Raw genomic sequence first — 18048 nt, forward strand, 5'->3', positions numbered from 1 at the left:
CCCTTCCTTTTTGGGGGTCAATAAAGTAATGCAGTCTGCGAAAGAACCAGTATATGGAAAACCCTCTAAAATTCTTTGAAATTTTTTCCATTTATTTATCTTCTGAACATATCAGATAAGTTTTGTTATTTATATGTATATTTATATAATTTTTCGCAAAACCTTTCATCCAAACTCGAAGGTCGACCATCAGATGTTGTCATCATCGATGCTTCCGCACCAATGGATGGAAATAAAAAGGATTTTTTTTGTTCGTCGAAGAGGACTTTACTTCACAATTCAGTCCGAAATAGATTAGCAAATTATTCTGTTTGGATTTGGGGCAAATTTTTTACTTGACTTGCATCCTGCTCTTGAGAGCACCGCCAACAACTCGGTATAAGGGGGACGGCTTTCAAGCTTCTTACCTAAGTATAACCGAAGCTACTGTTTTTAAAATGCAAAAAACAGCTGGTACGACGAAGAATCCCGTGTCGCAGGGGAAAAAAACAAATCCACCCAACTTGACCCAAAACCCGTGCGGGATAGGATGATACCAAGAGGAAGGGGGAAGGAGAGCATTTGCAGACAGAAAAAGAAAATGCCGAAATGCGTGAGTATGAAAAGCGACAAGCGGGCCGACAGGGATAATGCCGAAAATTCCGAAACGATGCAACGACTAACAGAAGATTTAAAACCCCGGAACATACTCCTTACAAATATAATTTTTTCCTTTTTTAGAAAAAACCCTTTTTGTCGAATATGTCGGTCAGTTTAACCCGATCCTCGGGTTACATCTTAAGGTATTTTTTTGACTTTATTTCTTGCAACCGAAAGAGTATAAAATGTTCGGTTGCACCCGAACTTATCCCTTCTTTACTTTTTTTTCTGGGGGTAGACTGTTAGTGACATCGGGCCCCAAACATGTTATCGAAATAATCGTGATTTAAACATGGGAAAAACTTTTGCACTTCTGAAAGACAGGGGTATACGTCTTTCAGAATTGCATAAAGTGCTTTCCGGGGGAATTTTAAAGAAGGGAAATTAGAAAGCCTTCGCTGATAATTGTTTTTTGTTTTAAATATTTGTAAAGGAGGCTGAAAAAGAGCCACCTTTTGGTTTTTCACCTGATAATGAACCGTCACATACTGCATTGATTGTCAAAGATTTTCGAAAATTTGAACCAATATTATGGCACAACCACCGTATTGGCCTGATTTAGCTCCAGGGACTTTTCTTATTCAGAAAACTCAAACGACTGTAGGGGGGAAACCTTTTTTGAGTCAAGTGAAACATTAATATGATTAACATTATTTCGGGGTTGAAATTTGCCAAGGGAAATAACTTCGAAAGGGACGACATAGTTTTTTGAGAATAAATTGAAAAAAAGAAAAAGTAAACTTTTTTTTGCACATAGTAGTACCTTTACACGCCAATTGACACCTTTAGTCTTGCAATCAAATATTTTTATTCGATTAAAAACCGGATTTCAAAAAAAATAAAAATTTTTCCCATTTTTGGTAAAAAACCAAGGCATATATTTTGCATATATAATTTCTCATAAGCCCCTTTTATAACCATAAATGGCAATTTTAAAACCAATTGTTTTTACGACACCAAACCATTTAATTTGACCCCCCGAGCGAAAGCAAAGAAGTGCTTAAAAATTGTGCAAAATTGGATCTTGTCCAAAGAACTTAAATCAAATTTTTAAAAAGGGAAGGCATAATAAAACAGAACAAAGAAAAAACACACACACACTAACAAAAAATGAAACAAACGGTTAAAACCCAAAAAAATATGCTACAATTTTAAAAACATGAGATAAAAAAGGCGCAGTCCCAAAGGGCAGGAAAAAAATGAATATGCAAATAAGAAATGTGGCAGAAAAAAAAACAAAAGTGTAATGCCCACACACTGGGCAAGTGTATTAAAGCATTTACATATACAAAATATATATATAACAAAATTTCAATATATCTGATTGTATATGAAACTCAAACCTTTTTTTTTTTATAAGCATACAAAGTGATGTTTTTGGGGGTGTGTGGGATTTGGTTTTGTGTTTGCGTGTGCGCGTAAAAACAATATAAAAACATGCATATTTCCCTCCAAAAACATTTCGTTTAACTTGTAATAATAATAAACATCAGACAGGCTGTCTTAAATTTGGGAAAGTAAAATACGCCAAAAGCGACAACATCCATATATATGTATGGGCGGGGGAGTGAACCTGATTTCCTGCTGGCATGTGGGGGGGGTTTTGGGTTTTTTAGACGAGGTCAGATTGAATGAAAAAAATGCGAACTTATGAAAATTTGAAAGCGACAAAAAGGGTCTCCTGAGCCATAAACAGTGAGTGCAAAGAGAGTTTTTTTCCGGCATAAACAAACACATACATAGATGTATATTATATATATACTGTTGTATGCATGTTTGTGTGTGCATATGAGCATAAGAAAGTCGACAATTGCCTGCTGCACAAGCGTGGCAATGCCAACGCGTGGCGACTTGCAAGTGCGTGGATTTTTTTTTGTAAGCAATTTCCCTTTACTTTAAAATTTTGCTCCTGTCCTATACTGCGGGTAGTGAGGAAAATTTATTCAAGCATTTGTTGCGTTGCCTTGGACATTAATCAGTGTTGAAATTCGTGAAGATAAGTTATCAAATAAACAAGTTATCAATGCAAAGACTTCATTTTGAAAGATCAGTTTGTATGGCAGATATGTTCTGTAGTAACCTGATCTAAACAATTTCTGCGGAGATTATACCGGTGTTTGACTAATAATTCAGGGAAAAATTTTCCTTGGAAGAAATCTTGCCAAGTGAAACAGTTTTCCATATAAGGACTTAATTCCGGTGGTTCAGTTTGTACAACACAAAAATGTAGAAAATACTTTTTTCAACCCCTTTTTTCACAGATCACGCGTGACTCATGTCAAGTCCCCATGATTTTTTTTCTTCACTAGTTTGGCATTTCATTATTTTTCCGCGCTTCGCTCAACTTATTCTATTCGCATCACCATCATCCAGTATGCATCATTAGATAGCATTTGACTGCAGACCACGTCCTGTTCGGGGAAAAATATAGAAACCCGGGTACATGAAAAAACCGAGGAGAGTCAATCGCCGTTGGGGTGACGTATGGAATGATTTGGCACATTTTACGTCGAGATTTGAAATTGAAAGCATACAAAATAAAGCTTGTGTAAGAACTGAACCCTTTCCCCTTCCTAAGCGACATCGCTTTGCTCTATGGGCTCTTGCAAAGTTCCAAGGAGATTCGACTTTTTCGATCCAAATTTTATTCATGGATGAGATCCATTTATGGCTGGTGGTTTGTGCGCCGGTTAAATAATCGATTCATATTTCTTAAAAAATGATGCTACTACTATCTTTTTGATCACGGGATATTTGATTTAAAAAGATGACTCCACTTCCCACACATCGCAACAATCAATGGATTTATTGAGAAAATATTTCCCGGTGAACAGATTTTTAAATTTTGGGCCGGTAAATTTTTTTGCACCAAAATCATGTGATATTACACGGTTATCGTTCAAAGTAAAAGGGAAAAATTCCGCTTCGATTCATGCCTTCGAGCAAAACATCAAACGTGTCATCGCCAGTTATCGGTCGAAATGCTCGAACGAGTCATCAAAAATTGGACACAATTTGAAAGAGGTAACATCGATATGGATCACCTTTCATATAGGGGAGACTAATTTCTTTATATACAGACGACTGCATGGACGTAGCTTAACCTACTCAGTTGCCACAATAATCGTTTGTAAGTGGCTTGCATTATTTATTTCGTGATTAGAGAAAAAAACAATATTTTATCATCGGCAATCGTTTTATGGCTTTGCGGAATAGTCTCCATTAAGATCCATCCCTTTTGCAGTGGGTGGCAGGGATTGAGGCATCAGTAGATTGAGAGGCCATGGAATAATTTTCATCGGCTATTTTCGAAAGAAAAAAATTATTAACAGAGATTATTAAATTACGTCTTTGGGAGCATTGAAAACCCAAATTGTAAAAAAGGTCCATTTGAAGAAGAAAGTGCTGTTTCAACAAAGAACACACACTGTCTTAAATCAAAAAAACGCTTCCTCCAGATCTGACGGCCAGCGACTATTTTTGTTCTGATTTAAAAAAGAATGCGCACTGGAAAGTAATTTATCAACAATTTTATTTAAGTATAATCATAGAGCCTTTTAATTCCCTTTTTGAAATAACTATATTTAAAAATTAAAAACTTTTCTGCTGCAAAGGAATACCGTGGCGTCGTGTCGAATATTGTTTCCGATCAAAAAAAGGGCTTTACAGTTGATAATGTTTGGTGTGCGATTCAAAATTTGCACATATGTATGTCTACAGAATGTTTTGAAAAATAACGTCACTTAACTTGGGAAAAAGTAATAGAGGAAGAAAATGATTAAGGAAGTGAATTCGATTTTCTTAAGAACCACCCTCCCCCTTACACACCTTTGTTTAAACCCGAATGCAAATCAATTTAAATCCCGCTACACATAGCTCACGCATCTAAATTAATATATATATGTATATAAAAATTACACTTACATATGTGCATTTATCTAAGCATATCCATTTGAAATGCACCACCACATTGGATTTGGCTTTGAGCCATCGCTTGAAAAAAGTTTTCATGTCTAGCCCGCAGGCTTGTTGACTTGGCCTACTTCTTTTTATTTTTTTTTTTTGCAAAATTTTAAATTTTCCCATACTTAGATTTAAGTATTAAATCCCGACCCCTTTTTAATATGTATGTGTATTCCACTATGTTGAAAAGTTTAGGTCGTGGGGTTTGGGATGAACCTTGACTTATAAGTCGACGGCAATTTGATGCAGTTGCTTTTTTTAAGAGTTTGTGTTTGTTTGAATGAATGTGTGCACAAATATTTTAAAGGTGAATAGAATTAGTCTAAAATAAACAAGTTTAAGTATTGCAATGAGAAAAAGTCTTAGAAAGTCCAGCTTCGACAATTTTGCTTATGTATTTTTAAGAAACATAAGCGGAAAAGTTAAACCAGGATAAACAATTGAACTAATATGACTTTTCCTAGAAAGATTTTAATTCCCTAAATTTCCATTTTAAAAGGGTCGGTGGGGAAATCTTTTTTTTTTTTTTTTTTTGCGTTTTCTTTTTCCCATACGCTTAGAATTAAGGGAAAACCCATTTTACCATTGGAAGGTTTCAAAAAAAGGCCCAAAAAAATAATACCGCTCGACGTTCGGAGAACTCGGAGTGCACACCAGGTACAGTACACACCAGTACCTCAAACTTTAAACTCGTTTTTCTCAAAATTTTTTAAATTTGCGGACATGTTTCCCGGTCGAACTACTCAACCGATTTGCTTAATTTTTTTTAATGCTTAAAAAAACGCCTGGCTATCGCCCCTTACTAGATTCAAAATTTTTTTTATAATTTGTTGACAATGTTATGAAAAAATTCATGTAAAAAAAAACGTGGGGAGAAGTTAAAAAAAAACGTTAATTACTTTTAATTTATCAAAATTTTCATTCATCATTCATGATTCTAGTAGGGACCATAAGCATTCACTCACTTTTTAAGAATAAATTGGGTTTTTGTATTTCAGATGATCCAAACATGAGAAATCGTGTCCGCCAGTGAAAAAACACATCTCATTCACCCAGCCATTACTCTTTGACAATAAACGTTTTTATAAGAAAACAAACTTAATTGCATAGGTATTCAAAGCAATATTTCTCTGCCTTTTAAAATATGAACCCAAAAAAATGTTGTGGCGATTAGAGTGTACTTGAAAAGAAAAGCTTACAGTTTTCGCTCTTCTCAAGAAACATTTTCAGGGCAGTTTTTTTCAAAAAAATGTTACTTGTCTGTTGACTGATTATCTTTGTCTTTAGTGTGATTTAAAAAAATGACTTAAAAGTTGACTCTGTCTAGCAGCATTACAGTTTTTTGTAGTCATCTTAATATCTCATCACCATGTCTCATAAATAATTCAGTAAATAATATTCAAATAGTTTTTTCCCTTTTTTGGGCCCCAAGACACCACTTACACGGTTATAGCCGGTTTATAACAGCGCGCCAGTCGTTTTCCTTTTCACTCTTTGGCACCAATTGGAGATCCTGGTAGCTGGGTTCTACCCCATGGTCTTCTCAACGGGTGGAGGTCTTTCTTCCTCTGCTTCCACCGCCGGGTACAGCGTCAATACGTTCAGAGTTGAAGTGTTTTCGTCCATACGTACGACATGACCCAGCCAGCGCAGCCGCTGTTTCTTAATTCGCTAAACCCATGTCAATGTCGCGATACATGATTTGTCCAGAAAGTAAGGGGACTGAGTCAGGGAAAAAAAATGTATAGAACCAATCGTTACAATGTTTAAAAAACTTTCAAAATAGCACCTTCTGCGTCGATGCACCCTTTGTGATTTCCAAGCATTTAGGCGTCACGGAAGCCATTCCCCGGAATAACGAGAGCCGAGTTGCATGCTGTTTGGGATCCCCCTTGTCATCTCAAAGTGCTTGTCTTTCATCCCCCCTTGTCTTCCAGGCAAGAAAAAAAAAAGTCGGTCTGCCACATCTGGGCTATTGGCTGGCTGCGGAGGCATTGGAATGCAGACCCGTTCGTTAGGTAGCTATTCACAGAAAGGCCTTCTGAGCCGGGCGTTGGGGGATGCAATTTCCAATCGACTGTGCTGACTTATCGGACCCTGGGTTGGGGTTTTAAAAAGGGTAAAAACTCAATGAGCAGTTTGGGCCCAACAGCCCCCCGAAGTCCCAAAGTTTAAAGTCTCTGGTAAAACCTTGTAGCTTTTGCTACTACCAGTTGAGCGGCCACAGCACAATGATTGGTGACATTTGTCGCTTGAACTTCCAATGTCTTCTTAAAAGAAAACTCATTCGAAATCTATAATATTATTTCATGCTGAGTATTATAGCACTATTTTTTGGAAACAGACAAATTTTTGTCATTTCAAGGCAACCCCAAAACTCAGACACAGTGCAAAAGGATTTCAGTCGCCTCTTACGACAGACATACCTTATCGCGGGCAAATTCTACTTCTTCTTATTTTGCGTTGGATTTCAAGTCTGACGTTGTTGTTGGTGTTAATACTGGTTCTAAGATAGACGAAATTAACTACGACTTCGAAGTTATGAAAGTCAACAGTGACGTGAAAACCGTTGCGAATGCGACGACTGTTTTTTTGGGATGACAGAAGATATTCGCCTTGCCCTCGTACAAGCCCGGGACACATTTGTTGGGCTTTTTTGTCCAACCTGGAAAAAACAGAAATAACGGCGCGGTTGTTATGGCCAATGATATTGATATTATCGGTGTTCGCCAGCACCTGCACATTTTTTAAAAAAGTTTTATACCTTTTTCTGTTCAGATCTGCAGCTCAAATTTTTTTCTCCGGCAGAAGATTTAAAAAGACGGATTGGGTCGCATGGTCTGAAACCCGATATCGAACGGCTCCGAGAGGTTCCTCCCGATCTTTTCCAATATTGGCGGAGCTTTTCGTATTCCTCAACGTCAACCGAATTCAATATAAGCGGAAAAAGGCCATCTCTTCTTCGTGCTGTCAAAAGCATTTTTGAAATCAACGAAGAGGTGGTGTGTGTCGTTTTTTTTTCACGGGTATTTTCCAAGATTTGCCGCAGATGAATATATGGTCGGTTTTGGTATTGGGGCCTAAACCCGCACTAGACGGTTTTTTTTAATTTTTTTCACACAATACGCTCGATAAAACCTTATATGTGGTGTTTAGGAGCTTATTGTGGTGTCCCCTTTTTTTGTAGAGAGAAACCTTAAATTCGAATAGTCGGGTATGCTTTCCTTCTTCGTTACCGTTTTTGGGGTCTTGGGCCGACAATCCATCAGCCTCCCCCCTTTTGGACAAGTAATTGCCATTCGAACTTCTTCATGGTCGAGCAATAAAACGTCTGCTCCAGGTCTATGAATCCTTGAATGATCCCGATTTTTCAACCAAGAACGTGGGCCCAAATTTGATACTCCTAAGTACGGATCAAAACGACCATATTTACACATTGGAAAAGGCTATGATTATTTTCCATAAATACTAGCCAATTTACCTGGTTTATGGGAAGGGTATGACTGTCGATATGTTTCCCACTCTAGTCTAGTAAATACTGGAAAACTTAAAGCAAAGATAAATAAGACAACTTGCGTACTAAAAATTATTTAGACTCAACATATGAGTACCAACAGCACAGCGTACAATGTTTCCCCATCAATAAGTAAATCAATAGATCTCTTACGTTTACTCTGGGTCGGGCAGTTTTCGCTTCCGCATGTGTTTTTTGATAACCAAAACTCAGGTCAGCTGGGGGAAAAAACCGAAAAAAATATTTAAGAAATTTTATTAACCCCCTTCCCATTAACTTACCCATTTTTTGTAGATGCAGTTTAAATGACTTCAATTTTCAATCATTTGGAACTTATAAGTGATTTTTCCCAAAATTTGGAAGCAGCGAGTGCGTCGAATAATCTAGAAACCCAACTAATTTTATAATTCTACATCTAGAAACATTTGGAAACAACTTTGAAGCTGGGGTCGAGTTCATCTTATATAACGTAGAAAGTATTTTTTTTTTTTGAATTCAATTTATTATTTACTCCAATTATAATATATTTCTTCTTGTAGCGTCTCGACTAACTCTAATTTCTCTGCGACAATTCATATTCATTATAAATTGACAAAAGGAATTTCTATATCTCTAACTTCAGCGTCGATGGTAGCATTGATCTTTTGACGAACCAGGTTTCTTTCATTGATTGGATGGAGGCCATTAAAACGCGTTTAGTTTTTCTCATATATTTCCAAATCCCGTTTGACTGTCCGGTTGACTTTCAAACTTTCTCCTATCACTTATAAAAAAGCTTTCTAATCGACTATTCAGTTAATTTCTTAAAAAATGTAGATCCGCTCAAAAACCCCGGGGCCTGGGGCCAAAAGCTGTACTTCGAAATGCATCTACATCTACCTTCATTGCGGATACCTCTGCTTGAAGAGGATTGGGACAAACCATTAAATCGATTACAACTTTGCCATACCTATTTATGGCGAATCCCATTTTAAACCCAAAAAAAGGATCTTACAACATCATTAAAAGGGGAACGCAAATAGCTTCCTTCTCAACCAAATATATGTTGCTTATTTTCCCCCGTCACAAGTTCAGATCTGAAATTCTGTGGTATTTTTAAATGCATCGTATCAGGCCGAGGCTTTTGGCAAAAATAAGATGACCACGAATTGCTACGAGACCGTGAGTTGTATTTGAAATTGTATATGAATAGTTGCATCATTGACCATATTTGTTAAAGTTAGCTGGGATCAGAAGTATCCGCTGAATAATAGGCCTACATATTGAAAGACTTAAGTAATCATTGCATTATTTGCACTTTATTGTTTTCCCAAAAAAATTGTTTAAAACAAAAAGGTATAACTGTTGGCCATAATATTTGGTAAAATCCAACCCAGACGAAAAGCTTTTCATAACTTCCCCAAAAACCCCCACCAACATAGGGTTTCCCGGCCAAAACTTGCTTGGGTCAATGATAATGCTGAAAATATATAATAAATAAAAGGGAGTTACTTATACACTTAAGAGTGTCTTTATCCTATTTTCTAAACAACACAACTGCTAATCCCACAAATGCAGACTCACAGAACTGAGTCACTTTCTTCCGCACTCACCCGTCATGATAACTCGACTGCATTGATGAAGTAATCACTTCCCCCTTTGGGAACCCATATCGAAGTACTCATTGATATTCAAGCTCGGGCTTGTTCCCCCAAAATTGAGCAAAAATCACAAACATGTCGTCACCCGATGCCTCGCTGCAGAAAAAGCACAAAAAAGAGGGAATTAATACCGAAGCAAAAATTAGCAACAAATCGCAATTATACATTGAAGCTCGCCAGCAATCAGTGCTTCTTCAGTAGCACCATCATGAAGTGCATTATGAAAATGAGCGCGTATGAGTGGCGCCACTTGAGTGCATTCTGAGTGCGCTAAACAACTAATATTATATCTAGTGCAAACTTTCCACTCACCGTGAGTAGATGATAATGTCGTTGCCGATTGCTTTTATCTTTAATGCGCCATCTTGTAGCGAGCGCATTTGGCGTAGGCGAATTAATTTCATAAATAACTGTAAATGACTTTTGGGTGCACGCAATTGAGCTAAAGCATTATTTGTACGATAATTACTGGCGACAGGCAGCCAAGTGCGCGCGCCGGACGAGAAGCCTACAAACGAGAGAAAATAAAAAATGAGTTCGAATATTTGAAATAATCATGAATTAGAGAAGTCAAATTTGAAATATTATAAACATTTGCTTTCTGAGCTTACCCACCTGCATTCTTCGTTGCACCCCCTTGGGTGTACGGCAGGGATCGCGCGAATAACTCTCATAGTTGCTAGGGTTTGCATTGCAGCCTTGGGGTCAACAGTTTCCCCCAGGTGCCCCTTCCCATCTGTCAGGCCAACTCTTCGCCCTAAAAAATAAATAAAAAATTCATCAATTTTGTATAAAATTTTTTGAAGTCCCTTTCTCAATGATTTTTCATAAAATCAGAATTGTTAGTGACGATTTCAAGGTTTTTTCGAGAATTTTAGACTCACTATCAGAGCATAAAGTCTCATTGGCGAAAGTTCCTTTAAAAAAATGACTAATATACTTCGTAGAACTAGAAGATTTTTTTAATTTTTTAGCTTAAAAAAGCTCCGAAAAGGGGTGAGGTTAAAGAGGCTAAAATTTGGGAATGACTAAAGTAAAAATTTTTTGTTTATGAAAATTAGTTGGCTATTTTTTCGAAAAATATAATAAAACCTAGACAATTTCTCCCCAATTTCATTAGATTTTGCAACAACAAAATGTCATAAATGCGCAAACAAATTAACCAGTTATTAAAATATATTACACAATGCCAGCACTAAACCGACAAACCTGAAAAAAATTATTAAGTATCAGCAATACATACATTGTAGGTCACCGCATTTCCCGGCAAGGTCTGTAGCATGATGGTAAACAAGTCCGCACGTTGTACCCCAAACGCCCTAGAATACCTCGGGTTATCGGGAACCCAAAACCCAATTTGGGCCCCCACGCCCAACGGCATCCGTGTCATCCTTGGCCAGAATATAATCCACAGCTTGTGGCGCCGTGGAATCTTTTTCAAAGAAAAAAAAAAAGGCACCATGGAACCATTTCGCTGGCCATCACCGTAATACAACATTAAATTATCCAGACTCGTATAGGCCTCAGTTAAGAGTACAATCCATTCGCCACCTTTCTCCTTACGGTATTGTTCTACGAGTTCCCCCATTGATATACCATCTCTATAGATTCCGGTTGATCCGGGGGTTTTAGATGTGTTTCAAGTGACACTCGTCGTCAGGAAACTGGGAGACGCTTACATTATCAATTACAGGCTCATCAGGGTAGCTACCATTCGCATATGGTTCTTTCTCAAACATGAATGGGATAGCGTCAATGCGAAATCCCGAAATACCAGTATCCAACCAATAGGGATCACCTCTTTTTATTTTGGCCACAACCAATGGATTGCGGAAATTCAAATCTGCCTGTTTGATGGAGAACGATGTAAATAATATTGTTGGCGCTTGTCGTTCCCTGCCAGGCGCTGTAACGGAATGCGCTGATCCAATTGCTCGGCGGCTGACGTTTACCGTTTGCATCCACAGTGCCATTCGACCAGACGTAGAAGTCTTCGTAGCCTGGTTCACGATTCACCGACTTCACAAACCATTCGCACTCGTCACTGTAAGGGTTCGGCACCAAAAAACAAGTATTATACGTATACCAAAATTGTTTGGCGCAGCTAAAGCGCCTTGGGAAAACCTCCATTGTGCCATATTCGGGGTGTATGGCATAGAAATCGGAGATGTCGTAACCGAAGTCAACCATAGGAGATTTTTAAAATCGGCAAAACCAAAACGGCGGTGAAACCAATATCTTTAAGGTACTGCAATTTTTGTGTTACGCCTGGGAAAATTTTAGAAAGGGAAAATTTTTAGAAATTAATTTCCATATTACTTTTTTGTTTTGAGTTGTTTAATAAATATAAAATTTAAAATACTTAAAAAAAAACTTATTTTTTTATTTTTGATACAGAGGCCGAGATGCGAACACTGCAAGAACTGGTTCTTTATGGATTTGGGGGATTTTTAAAAAAAATTTCCCCCAAAAGCATTTGAATTTTTTTAAAAATTTGGGCTTAATTTAAAAAAATATGCGAAGTTCTTAAAAAACATAGCTAACAAGTTTTTCATTCCCGTATAAAGTCTTGACGAACTTTAGTTCTAAAATATACTCAACCAACTACCGGTGACTTTTATCCAAAGGATTTTTTTTGGAATATCCGTGGCTTTATAGCCCCCTATCTGCCCCAATCAAACATTCGGGAAAATTTTCCAAAAAAAACGCGAATCCCATAGGCTTGAGGGAAAAATGGGGCCGTTTTCCTCCAAGTTGGTGCATCCTTTTTAAAGCTAAATGACCAGTAGCCTTCACGGCCTTTAAAATCCTGAACGACTTTAGCCTTAAATTAGATTATGATTGGGGTACCCAGATCTGTCCCGGATGGTAGTACTGCTCTTAGGGGGAGGGAAAATTTTCGCTTTAAAACAAATGACAAGACCAAAACCCCCGCAGGAATTTTTAACATCATTCTACGAGCAATAAGCCGGGGAAAACCAGCCGGCAAGGGGCGTGGGTACGCGGCTGAATCGAACATTAGCAATATAACCACCAACAAGACTCTTGAAAGGCTCTGCAGGGGCAAGTCATCACAAAATTTGGGAGCTGAAGGCAGACCGCCTCTTGGTGGGCAAAAATCGTAGAACGCTACGGTGAGCAGAGGAGTCCGTCGGGCTTCTCAGCAAATCCAAGGGGGCCCATGGATTCGAAAGGGGGGGTCCTTAGGATACTCCCAACGGGTAAAACTAATGGTGTTCAGGCTTCAGATGGGTGAATACGACAAGTGTAGATGGTCAAAGGCCATGGAGAACGACCCCCAGTCTTTCGGACACCGCGAATTCTGGGAACGGTTCGTAATTGACAACTCCGTCATTAGCCTGAACAGCTGTTTGAGTAGGTGCGGGGCGAGCACGACGTGGTCGTTGAAATAGCACTTTGAAGGACGGCCTAAAAGATGTTTCCCCCAATTTACTGCTTCGTCGAAAACAAAGGGAAACCGATGACGTACTGATCCAAGGAAACCCTGGCTGTGAATGAGATTGAATAGTCATAAATTTTGACCAAATTGGCAAATAGGACCAGAGTTTGAAATAACTATTTTGTTTCACCTAATTTCAGCACTGCTGATATGGTTACGGGAAAAATGGAGTGCGACGATGGAGATTTCTGGGCTAATCTCTGCCGCAAGACAATGACTTGGGAAATGAAACTGGGGAAAAGTATCGCAAGAGGGTCCGACAAACTCTCCCCCGCGCGCCGGGATTAACCTCATTGGTCACCACCAACACGGTGACGGATGGGTCGAAGTCTTCAGCTCGGTATGTAAAACTGCACTGGAGAGCTCCTCTCCATTGAAAACACCTAAGGGCTGAAAGAAGCTTCACTGTTGAACTATAGAACTCTCGGAAATCAGAGTGTCCTTCTATAAGGCATGGAGGAGTGAGTCAACTGACAGTGTGTTGTATAAAACGGGACTTAAAATATATATATATGCGAGATAAGAAAGGCAAAGAGGACTTCATGAAAAAGTTTCTGCGAAAAAGTTTAGAGCTGTCATCAGTCCTCTAGGTTCAGACGTATTCTCACAAAGAAGCCTAAGCAGCGTAGACACACTTTGGAACTCCTTGATGTTCACTTCTCGAGCAATACGTCCTATGTAGGCAGCCTTTGTCGACCTTTGGGATGGATGGCATCATACCAGCGCAGCTGCAGCAGTCTATTAAAGTTCCATGCAACTGGTTGGAAATTTAAGGAACTGCATAAAACTGGGTTACATCATTTTCCTTGGCCGTAATTATCAACCCATCAGCCTTTTCCTCCCCTTTTTTTTAAAAAAATTTGAAGAAATTTTACAAATTGGGACATAAGGGGGGCATTCCAAAGGGGTAATTTATTAAGAGCGCAACATGCTTATTGTAAAGGTAATTCAGTGAATACTGCCCTGCATACATCGTGTCATAAGACTAAGGAATTTGTTGCTGGGACATTCCCCGATAATTTAGGGGGCTTTCAATAACGTCCTGCCGGAAGAGTCAACCCCGCCCTTTGGCGGTCTAGGGGTTGGGGTTGAATCGAATGGGGCAACGTCCGTTCTCGACGAAATGTGAATAGAAATTACCAGGGGGAATTTCTCTCCTTTTCTTTAGATCCTGGTCGTTAACGACCTATTTTAAATGGCTTGAGGATCGTGGGTGCCAGGTGATTGCTTACGCAGACGATGTAGCTCTTTGTCCAAAAAAAAGTTCCTGAGACTGTGTATGAGTTGACGCAGGGTTATCTCCCGTGTGGTAACAAATTGGCCAGTTGGAAGTGGTACCGCAGCCGCCAATAGGAGACATCCTTCTGCAACCGATGGATACAGTGAAATATCTAGGGCTTATGACGAATAGAAAGCATTATTAGAATCCGAATATCGAAGAGAAAGAAAAAAAATACGGTCTCTCAAACCCAAACCACGACACCCAAATCAAAATTATTTTTTATGGAGAGTGGAGGGGTCTAAAAAAAGAACCCCACTTGCAAAGAAACTTGAGACTGTTCAATAGGTTGCGCTCATCAGCATGTGTGGGGCACTAAAGTTCTCTCCAATCATGACACTCAACGTCGTCTTGGACATAATGCCAAACCGGAATCTGGCGGCTCCATATACCGACGAGGAAATTGTGGGTGGGAAGAAGCTATTGGAGGAGTAGGGCAGCTTCTTTACGGATGGGTCAAAACTTGGTGGTAAGTTTGGGGAGGGATTTCCCGTCAAAAACTTTCTAACAACTTTAGAGAATCGCCTATCCACGCAGATAAACAGGGTGGCGATACTACCCTTTAACTCATTAATCTCGCCATCAACAGCATAGAGTATCTTTGTGATAAAACTGGGGGAGGGTACAAAACATGGGAATCGCAGGAAATTGTAAAGCTGAGGAGCTAGCAAAAGGGAAAACCACTCTGTAAACGCTATCGGTAGAACAAAGCGGGGGTGCTCCCGTATTATCTTGTGTTCTACTACTTGAGAGTTTGGTCGCAAAACCCTTTTGGCCCCCGATCGATCGCAAAAAATATAGTTATCTTTTTGCCCTCAGTAAGTTTCTAAAATGTCAAACGGGTTTTTAGAGGATTAACTTAAAAGCTCTCCCAACCCATATACTGAACCCAAAATTTTTCATTCGATTCTTTTTTTTCTTTTTCTGTTTTTCAAAATTCACTTTCTACAAAATCCGTTGGGGTATTGTTCCTAAAAAATATTTACCATTTAAATCACCGATACCATCACCATCCTTCTTTTTAAAGAACGCGGATATATTTGATAGTAGTTAGCGTTTTCCCACCATTCCTTGGAGCGTACAATGTTTGAGCGAAACCCGAACAGGGCAGCCGCGGCCAGTAAAACACGACACACATGCATCATTAACCGTGTGACCATACGACTTTTAATATTTTTTTAAACAGCGAAAAAATTTTCTCCAAAAAAATTAACCGGGGGGAAAATGAAAAACAAAAAATTTTTGTTCAACCCGGGGGAATCGCAACTGAATTCTAAAATTTGAACTCCATACGATATTTATAGGCCGCTTCGTTTGATCTGATTTGGTTACCTCAAAAAAAAATTGCACTTAAGTGACGTTATTAAATGATATGGGCCCTCTAACAAAAAAAGGGGTTAATTAAGCAATTTAAAAAGATTTATGTTAAAGTGTATGTAAATGAATATTACACAATGCATTCCGTGATGGACTATTTTAGTTTTATGGCTTAATCGTTTTGTAATCGCGGCCAATTAGCTAATTCGAACTTTTTGACTTGCTAAATAAATCACTTCAGTTTGAGAGTCTATGCGGCGGTTAATTATATAAATATAGATGTTAACCTATATTTATGAGTTATTAAGCCGAGTGCCTGCATCACTAAATCATTAACTTAGTCGGTTTGTAAGGAAACGAGTCGCGCCATCAGTTTAAACCACATACCGTAACCGAAATAAAGTGGCTGGTGCTCTCTTTTTGTTAGCACTTTTTTTAGGGACTCGCCTACCCCGTACTCAGATGGTATTTTGTTGGGTCCTTCTGTAATGACTCTCTTTTTGGTCTTAACAGTTTCCCAAAAACATGCCCATTCAAATACGAGTGAATCCGAAAGGGGAACCCCACCCAGCGCTGATTTATTACAACGGATGAAGCATTACACTTCATCGTACACCTGAGCCCAATCGGCTGTCCAATAAGTCCACTAGTTGTTATGCAAAGCGGCTGAAATCAAAACATCCGAACGATTATGGTCAGTATTTTTTGGAATTCCCGAGGAATTATTTCCATGAATTAAGTTGAAAAATTTTGCGGTGCGTTATTTGGGACCAAAGTTTTACAAAATTGATAAACCAAACACTCCCAGTCTAAACTGTAATCAGATTTTGAGCGATTTATGATGGCATACTGAGACTGCTCTGAGAGGATCCACTAAAACTTCCTCAACTAAGAGAAAGATATGCAGATTAACAGATATTTGTTTAAAGCATCCATATAGAGGATATAACAACTTGTTCGGTCGATTATTTGGAACTTTTCATTCTTTTTTTTTTATTAAATTATTAACTCCTTAATTTTTAATAAGTTTTGCTACATGAATCATCGATTAAGATTGAGTTCAATAAAGTCCAGTGCAATCGAACTAAAAATTATGGACAAGGGTAATCTAATGACGATGGAGGTACCTGCAAGTATACAAGTATTTCTGGAGCCAAAAAGCTTCTCATAAAATCTTTCGCAAACGGCTTAAAATTTGTAGGAAAAGCTGTAATCGAGATTTGCCCAGCTGTATAATATGTATATGTTAGAGAAACAATTGATCATATGCTAATATAATAACAAAACATTTTACTATATAATCGACTATTCATTTAATAAGTAAATTAACCGCTCAGTGTAACTGTAAATTTCCATTTATCAAAATTATGTTTTGTGCTCAAAAAGTGTCGGTAGTTCACTAATTTCAAAAAAAACGTCCGTCACCGGTAGTTATCGGCTCAAGTATGTAATTACTTACACACACTCCATAGCGCCCACACACACACGCACACACATGAATGCATTCAATTGCATAATTGTGTTTTGTGACGAATTTGGTTTGCATCAATTTTGTTTCCGTTTAATTAACGTGCGAAAATTCGTCGCTCGCCGGAGTGTTGATTAATCGTAATTTTCATTATTTGCTTAGCAATTACACCGCTTAATTGGACATGTGAGAGTGCCCATTTACGTTCGCACAAAACACAGCAAAACAACGGCTAAATTTGCCATTAAGCACATACATATGTACATATGCGCGCGCGTGTGTGTGTAGCCATAAAGAGCAAATGATGTGTTGATCGCAGTGAGTAGTCAATGTCTTGATAAGCATCTCCAGCGCGTTCGTTGTCACTTTGTGACGTCTCAATGGGCATTAAAGTAGCGACACGTAAATATCAGATACAAATTCACTAAATTTAATTAAACAATTATTTTCTGCTTGCTCCGCCTTGCAGTGAAGTGCGAAGTTGTTGGGAATATCACACAAATAGATTCAGATAGAGCCAAGAAACTAGAATTCAAGCTTCCCAGTTGCCTGATGCATTTCTATTGCAAACAAACTTATTACTAAATATCAGCAGAAAGTTAAATGCCTGACTGGGATTTTTCATCGGTTCACTGACTTAAATATTTAATAGGATTTCTTATATTTTGAATAATAATAAATAATATTTCAAAGAAAACTTCATGACATTTGAATCTGAACATCAAGTTCCTGAAAAATGTGTTGCGAAATATCTGAAAGCCAAATTCC

At 38.3% G+C, this 18048-nt stretch overlaps 1 pseudogene; it reads right to left on the reverse strand.

Moving 5' to 3' along the window:
- Positions 1 to 15681, reverse strand: part of LOC126754947 (maltase A1-like) — a 22189-nt pseudogene extending 6508 nt beyond the window's left edge.
- Between the last annotated feature and the right edge of the window lie 2367 nt (positions 15682 to 18048).

Source organism: Bactrocera neohumeralis, chromosome 4, assembly GCF_024586455.1.
Source record: "Bactrocera neohumeralis isolate Rockhampton chromosome 4, APGP_CSIRO_Bneo_wtdbg2-racon-allhic-juicebox.fasta_v2, whole genome shotgun sequence".
Taxonomy (NCBI): domain Eukaryota; kingdom Metazoa; phylum Arthropoda; class Insecta; order Diptera; family Tephritidae; genus Bactrocera; species Bactrocera neohumeralis.